The sequence below is a fragment of the Mastomys coucha genome, unplaced genomic scaffold, assembly GCF_008632895.1.
Source record: "Mastomys coucha isolate ucsf_1 unplaced genomic scaffold, UCSF_Mcou_1 pScaffold22, whole genome shotgun sequence".
Classification (NCBI taxonomy): Eukaryota; Metazoa; Chordata; class Mammalia; order Rodentia; family Muridae; genus Mastomys; species Mastomys coucha.
In genome coordinates, this window is record NW_022196905.1 from 263,972,158 (window position 1) to 263,980,151 (window position 7,994).

Consider the following 7,994-nt stretch of genomic DNA (forward strand, 5'->3'; position numbering starts at 1 on the left):
GAGGGTGGGGTAAGGTGAGGTAGGCTGTCTCCCCTGCAGAGCGCTGTGAGAGACAGTCTCAGAAAGCTACATTTAGCAAAATCTAATATTGGAAACCAGAATCTGCTCTTTTAGGAACCCCCAGGAGACCCCCAAGCAGGTGGTAACAGAATACTCCATTAGTTGAGTTACTACCTCAGCTACAGTGAGAGGGTTTCTGCGGAGCCCTGTACCTGGTACAGAGAGGCACTAGGAGACCAAAGATGACTCCACCCAGGTCCCATTTGGTTACTTACAGGAAGGCGGCAGTGTGGGTGGAGGATTAGGATATGGGCTGAGCTCTCCCTAGGGGCTCAAGCAAGGGAAGTTAAGCCCCAGCGTGACCACGTGAGAAGTCACTGGCTCTTCAAGAGTGGGTCACCGGAGGAGCTCCTGTAAAAGAGCTTGCCTGGTCCTACACTCTCTCTCCTGTTGTGTCAGGAGCTCATTCTCTGTCAAGCTCTTCTGCCTCTGTGACATCCTCCACGTGTCCTTCACTACACAGCAGAATCTGATTGTGAAATCTCTGTTGACAGAGCAAGTAGGTGGGAGGTGGGCTAAGCAAGGGAGCCAGGGTTTGTTTACCTGCAGTTGTTTGATGAGCAGCACCAGCTCAGGGCTTGACTGGGTTTCTGTAAACAAAGGCACCAACTGTGACTCTTTAGGTCCCTCCTCAGCAAACAGGGCTGAGGGTCAGCTCATCCGGTTCGCAGTGTCACCCTGCCTTTGGAGCTTGCTGAAAATGCTTTGGGCTTGTGTGCTGCCTAGTTTTGTGTCAGTTTCATTCAAGCTAGAGCCATTTGGGAATAGAGAAACTCAGGTGAGAAAAATGCCCCCACCTGATTGGCCTATGGAAAAGCCTGGGGTAAATTTTCTTGATGAATGCTTACTGGGGGCAGGGCCACCCTGGGCTGAGCAGGCCATGAGGAGCAAGCCAGTAAGCAGCAACCCTTCATGGCCTCTGCTTCAGTTCCTGACTCCAGGTTCCTGCCATGTTTGAGTTCCTACCCTGTCTTCCCTCAGTGATCCACAGTTACTCCTCAAGTGTAAGCTGAAATAACCCTTTCCTCCACAAGTTGCTTTCAGTTGCTGTGTTTTATCACAGCAATAAACCTCAACTATGACAGGTTACTGTTCCCACTGTCCATCACTCTGTCCCACTGTCCATCACACTGCCCCACTGTCCGTCACACTGTCCCACTGTCCGTCACACTGTCCCACTGTCCATCACACTGCCCCACTGTCCATCACACTATCCCTCTGTCCATCACTCTGTCCCTCTGTCTATCACTCTGTCCCACTGTCCATCACACTGCCCCACTGTCCATCACACTGTCCCTCTGTCCATCACTCTGTCCCACTGTCCATCACACTATCCCTCTGTCCATCACACTGTCCATCACACTGTCCATCATACTGCCCCACTGTCCATCACACAGTCCCACTGTCCATCACACTGTCCCACTGTCCATCACACTGCCCCACTGTCCATCACACTATCCCTCTGTCCATCACACTGTCCCACTGTCCATCACACTGTCCCACTGTCCATCACACTTTCCCACTGTCCATCACACTGTCCCACTGTCCATCACAGTGTTCCCACTGTCAATCACACTGCCCCACTGTCCATCACACTGTCCCACTGTCCATCACACTGCCCCACTGTCCATCACACTGTCCCTCTGTCCATCACTCTGTCCCTCTGTCCATCACTCTGTCCCACTGTCCATCACAGTGTTCCCACTCTCCCACCACACTGCCCTCCCATCTCATAGCAGTGCCCAGCTGTTTTTTCTAACTATCACACAGCTGCAGTTGGTGCTTAAGGAGGTGGGGAATGGCATGGAAGTTTGCAGGGGCCACTCCAGATGGCAGGAGCTAAGGCATCTGAGGTTGGAGACCCAGTGCCCAGCTCCTCCAGTGTAGTTCAGTCTCAGGGAAGAGACTTGCCTCTAAGATGAGTTGCAGTGTCTTCAGAAGCAGAATGGATCTCCAGGAATGGACCTGGTGTTCACTCACCAAATTCTCTAGAATGTTCCAAACCTACATCCCACACAGAGGACACCCAAAGGGTGGGTGAACACAGCAAAGATAAAAATCAACTAAAGCAGAGCAAAGACACATTGCTTTGCATGAGGGACACCTCTCGTAAATTTCTAAACTATGGCTAAAGAGAATGTCAGTATTTCGTTGCTTTCCTCTGGCATCTTCTCAGAGGTAAATGGATTCCAGCAGGTTTTCTCTAAAGGCTCATCAGGAAGCTTCTGTAGTTAGGTGTAATTCATCAGGGTTTAGAATGAGCCCAGATTTCTGTAAATTTTTATTTTCTTTCACACAAGGCTGGATGATTGTAGCTTTGGGACATTGAGATGCAAATGATGTACGAAGCCTGACATATTTGCGTGTGTGCCTGCTGAGGTTCACGAGGCTCAAAAAAAAAAAAATGTTGTCACCTGGGCTATTGGGAGAGGATAAGGAGGCTAACCTTACAGAGCTTTGGGGGCCAGTGGGAAGATTTGTCATGAGCTCTTCAAGACCTTGCAACAGAAATCTCAACCCAAGTCAAACAAAGTAAAGACTGACCTGGTCTGGAGACCACGCATGGAGACCAAGCACACAGACCAGGCATGCAGACCAGATATGAAGACCAGGCACACAGACCAGGCATGCAGACCAGGCACACAGACCAGGCCTGCAGACCTGACATGGACATCAGGCATGAAGACCCGGCACGGAGACCAGGTAGGCCTCTCATGTCCCTGACATCTGCCTGAGGTATGATAGACCCATCTTCTTTGCCTTGCGAAGTTCTGGGGAGAGCCTTTGACAGCAGCCCTCCCCTCTGGCACTCACTACTTACCTGGTGCCACAGACATGTTTGCCCATTAGGGCTTGTTGTTAGCTGCTCAGGACTCCAACCACCCAAGGAAGGATGAGCAACAGCCTTGGACCTCAGGCCTTGGAGGGTGAGGTGGAAAGATGAATGTGTCTTTGATCTTGAGCCAAGATGAACCAGAGAAGGACTTTGCTTCCAATGTGTTTGCCGTGCCCAGCAGAAGGACATTGAAACCCTGCCCTCTGCCCAATCAGGCATCATGCAAAGAAAGCCAGGCTGTTCTTGTTGGAAACAGACGGCAGGCCTGCTTATGTCTGGCAGCTGGTGGCAGGGGACATGCCCAGTAGCCTTGTGAACCTGCACAGCTCCTAGACCTAATCTTGGGTGGGCAGAGAGATGGTCGTAAATGTCAGAACCCTGGATAGAGATCTCTTGGTTTGACCTTACTGGCTTTGTGTGGTACAATGAGTCGATACTAGGCTCTTGGCTCCAGAGTTACCACTGTGGTCATGGACATGAAGAACACATGTCCTCTGAGGCCCACACCTTCATGTATGCCGTGGGTACAGCTCCATCCTCAGAGTTGGGAAGCCCCCCTGAGTACCATGACTTGCCTTCAAGTTCTTCTCAGACACTGTTTCCATTTGCCTAGGACTTAGGAGGTGGCCCCAAGGAGCGCATAAGCTGACAGGCTGCCCACCCCTTCCTTGGCCTTTCTTCTCCATGTCTCTGCTGGGTGCCCTAGTTTTCTGACTGTCTCTGAAATGCACCATGACTTCCTGGGCATCCTCAGTGCCCACTGGGGGACATGGCTTTGACTTCCATTTTCCTTTCTGTTGCTCTCTGTAAGGAATCTCATGAGGGTTCTGTTTGCCCTGGTGGGTTTAGGGTGAAGTGGGGTATGACTTTCTAATAGCACTGTGCCATTTGTGTGTATTACCTCCTATCATCACTAACACGGTCTCTCTTCGGGCAGCTCCTCCCCCAACTCCAGCCTGCTCTCTCTCCTCCCACACAGTTGGCACAGTTATGACCAAAGATCCTTGGCATACACTTCTCCCAGCCCTCCTGTCCCCTCTGTATTTCACAACCCCCAGTTTCTGCTCCATGGCAGACAGTCCTCTTTTACCCCCCTTTTTGGCTAGTTCCCATTGGTCTCCTAGAGCTTGCCCCTGCAAGTCAGCACACACATTATAGGCACTCAGTCGGGGCAGAGCCCTGGCCTAGCCAGCCGTGGCAGAAGGAGGGGCTGAGAGATTTGGCCAACTGTTTAGCAGATGCTGTGGGAGGCCCCTGCTCCCCAGCAGGCAGAGGTGGGAGGGGCATGATTGGCATCTCCACCCACTGGCAAGGAACTGAACAGACTCCATAAAAGGGAGGTACCTGCTCCAAAGAAGAAAGGCCAGAGGAAGAAAGCCTGGTCCCACTGACATGGCTCTCATGTTTTATCAGAACACATGGCTTGTCCTGGTCCTCTGAATTGACAGGGACCTATGCTGACCTCACAAAGTCCCTGGGTACACACACTGTGCCATTTGTGCTTTCTACACCGGCTATGATATTTACCAAGATGTTCGTGTCACTGGGAACAATCAGACCATTCTAGAACTAATCAGAATTGCTACATTCTATTATAAACGCCTGAACAGATGAGCACGCTGTCTAGAGTTCTTTTGGGGGCACAGGGGTCCCCAAAAGGGAGTTCTTGGGTTATAAATATCTTTTCTCTACAAAGTCTCTCTCTCTCTCTCTCTCTCTCTCTCTCTCTCTCTCTCTCTCTCTCTCTCTCTCTCTCTTTCTCTCTCCTGAAACACCCCTGTGTCTATCAGGGGATTCCAGTATAGCAAGGGGGACGCACAATCCAGAGGCTCTTGCAGATTAAAAAAAAAAAAAAAAAAAAAACCTGTGGTACAATAATCAGGAGCTGGGATGAGAAACAGAGGTGGGGTGGAAAGAGAGAGGGAGAGGGGAGGGAGGAAGAGGGAGAAGGGAGGGAGGAAGAGGGAGAAGGGAGGGAGGGAGAGGGAGAGAGGAAAAGAGGAGGGAGAAGAGAAGGGGAGAGGGAATGAGTGAGAGAAAATATGTTGGTACTCAACTTGCTTTCTCTTTTTTATTTTGTCTAGGACACCAGCTCATAGGACAGTGCTTCCCACATTCAGGGTGGGTTGTTCCTCCTCTGTTTAACTTCACTGAATGCTTCGAAGACACACACAAAGGTGTGTTTCCATGGAGATTCCAAATCCAATTAAGTTGACACTTAAGATTAAGGTTAACACAGGGCTATGGCACGTCACAGCCTCTGATAACTAAGTTTTGGACTCGGGAACGGGAAGTAGAGATTGACCCCCGAGGGAAGCCCTGGTTAACAGTAGCTACTGTGTCTACAGTGTCCTTGAGCCAGGCTGGAAGGACACTCCCCACTGCACAAATGAGGAGCTGGTGGTGCCTGTGTCAAGTACAGAGAGCACTCAGTGTATACTCCCAGTACCCGTCTGTTTTTTGGAAGGGGTGGGGTAGGGTGGAGTGGGGCAAGAGAAATGGGAAAAACAAATCCCACAAATCAAACTCTGCAAGCAGTTAGCAGAAGTTCACCAGAGGTCGTGTCTGCCCTGAGGGAGGGGTTCTGTCTTAGCCTTCTAGGCTCCAGTTTGCCCATCCCTCCCAGCCAGGTGCCTGGGGAGAGAGAAATGAGAAGCCAGTATTTGCTTTACCCATTTGCTTTACCCATTGGTGGGAGCATGGGTTGTTCATTGTGGCGTGCCAGAAACAATCACCCCTGTACATTATCCCAGGCTCAGGAGACAAGAGCTCATCCTATTGGTATTTAAGGGGTAGTGCTGTGCACATATCAAAAGTAGAATCTGGAAGCAGATAAATGTAGAAGGCTGAGAATAGAATTTTATTTTGTAAAAGTTGTCCTTGGACATGTGCATACGTGTATGAGTGTGAGTGTATGTGTCTGAGTATGTGTGAGTATGTATGTGAGTGTGTGTGTCTGTATGTGTGTGTAAAAGAATGTGTATGTGTGTGTGTATGTATGAGTGTGTGTGTGTGTGAGAGAGAATATATATCTGAGTGTGCATGTATGTGTGTATTATGAGTGTATGTATGTGTGTGAGTATGTACAGGTGTGAGTGTGTATGTATGAGTCTGTATGTGTATGTATATGAGATAATTTGTGTGGGAGGTGTGAGTGTGTGTGTGTCCATATGAAGGCCAGAGGCTGACAATTCATGTCTTCTTCAATCACTCTTCACCTTATTTCTTTGAGGCAGAGTTTCTCATTTATCATGAACTTTCCTCCTGTCTCCACTCCACAGCACAATGTTACAATGCCTGGCTGTTTGTGTGAACTTGGACCCTCATGCTCGTGTGGTAAAGCACTTTGCATCTTAAGCTGTGTCCCAAGCTCCAGGTATAGTCTTGAAGAATATAGCCATATTTACACAGGTCTTCCTCTACACCATCAGCATGTTCTAGTTTGCTTTACCCATTTGTCTTAGCAAGGGTTTCTGTTCTTACACAAAGCATCATGACCAAGAAGCAAGTTGAGAAGTGAAAGAGTTTATTCATCTTACACTTCCACATTGCTGTTCAACACCAAAGGAAGTCAGGACTGGAACTCAAGCAGGTCAGGAAGCAGGAGCTGACGCAGAGGCCATGGAGGGATGTTCCTTACTGGCTTGCTTCCCCTGGCTTGCTCAGCTTGCTTTCTTATAGAACCCAGGACCACCTGCCCAAGGATGGCACCACCCACAATGGGCTGGGCCCACACCCCCTTGATCACTAATTGAGAAAATGCCCTATGGCTGGATCTCATGGAGGCATTTCCTCAAGGGAGGCTCCTTTCTTTGGGGTAACTCCAGCTTGTGTCAAGTTGACACACAAAACCAGCCAGTATACCATTGAAGCCCAGCCTCAGGAAAACCCATGGAATATACAGGCAGAGTCTGGTTTATGTACATGTGAAATGCATGGTACCATAAAGCTGGTGTCCAACATGCCTCTGTGGTACTATTACCCCTCCAGACTCCTGGCTGCCTTCCACTGTTGTCTCCTGTGTCATAGCTGAGTGCATCTAGGATTTGAATGACAATCATGTGAGCTACAGACAGAACAGGCACACATAACAGGCACACACAACAGGCACACACCATCATTTTTCTGAGGATATTTGATGGCAGGTTGTGGAACGTTGTCCCCTGATCATGGCGGCCATTAACACCTTCACATCAGAGCAGCTGTGACTACTCTCAAGTGACCCTCGAGATTTGACCTGCTAACATTTTGGTTGTTGAAGGAGAGGCTGGGGAGAGTCATTAGACCCTTAGTTGTGATTTCAGCCAGTCCCTCCTATGTTCCTTCCTAGCTGTGTATAATTCTGGCCTGGCTGCCCAAGGTCTTGGGAGGTACTAGAGGTTACAGAGTGAGGAAGGTTAATTGAAGAGCGGGGAGAGATCCCATATGCAGCTATGAGGAAGTTTCAACTCCTGCCAAAGGGAGACTCCTACACTGCTGCGGTTTGGGGCTTACCTATTCTCCTGTAAGTGGGTTCAATAAACCCATTGGTTTACTGTAAGGTTAAAATGCAGTCCCGCATCTGGCCCAGGGCTCAGGCCTCGGGAACTTAGACTGCACACCCCACAGCGTCAGGCTGTGAGAAGCTGCAGGACCAGGCTCTCAGGGGTGAGGAAGGCTCAGACTGAGGTCCTGGGGGGGTGGGGGGGGACCTACTGGAGTTGGCTCGGGGTCCCTGGGCTTGCACAGAGGCCAAGAACGACAGGTTCTAGCTCTTAGGCACTGCAGATACTGCTGAATGCCAAGGAAGAACTGAGAGTGGAGTGGGGACCCGTGGGAGGGCTCTGGCCTGGGGCCGAAGGGAAAGGGGCAGGAGGAGAGAGCTCTGTCTAGGTCCCTCAGGGAGGAGAGTCCTTGGCTTGTTAAGATGGATGGCTTGGCTTGGTAGTGACCATGGCCGAGAATACAGAGAGGCTTCCCACAGGAGTCAGGCGAGGCTCTTTAGAGGAAACCTACTCCTTTGCAGTCCATGGTTTTAAGGCATTTATTGTAGAAAGGTGTGGAGAGAGAGAGAGAAAGAGAGAGAGAGAGAGAGAGAGAGAGAGAGAGAGAGAGAGAG

The 7,994-nt window shown here is 50.0% G+C and overlaps 2 long non-coding RNA genes across 2 annotated transcripts in view; one reads left to right on the top strand and one right to left on the bottom strand.

The window, feature by feature from the left end:
* LOC116068171 overlaps positions 1 to 4,398 on the bottom strand; it is a 16,785-nt gene extending 12,387 nt beyond the window's left edge. Inside the window, exons 1-2 of the long non-coding RNA XR_004109477.1 lie at positions 4,241 to 4,398; positions 604 to 650 (exon numbers count right to left, since the gene is read on the bottom strand). This is a non-coding gene — a long non-coding RNA (uncharacterized LOC116068171). The remainder of the gene's footprint in view (positions 1 to 603; positions 651 to 4,240) is intronic.
* Positions 4,399 to 4,554: 156 nt separating this feature from the next.
* The window catches only part of LOC116068179, a 13,131-nt gene continuing 9,691 nt past the window's right edge, over positions 4,555 to 7,994 (top strand). The window contains exons 1-3 of the long non-coding RNA XR_004109479.1: positions 4,555 to 4,799; positions 4,981 to 5,073; positions 6,178 to 6,272. This is a non-coding gene — a long non-coding RNA (uncharacterized LOC116068179). The remainder of the gene's footprint in view (positions 4,800 to 4,980; positions 5,074 to 6,177; positions 6,273 to 7,994) is intronic.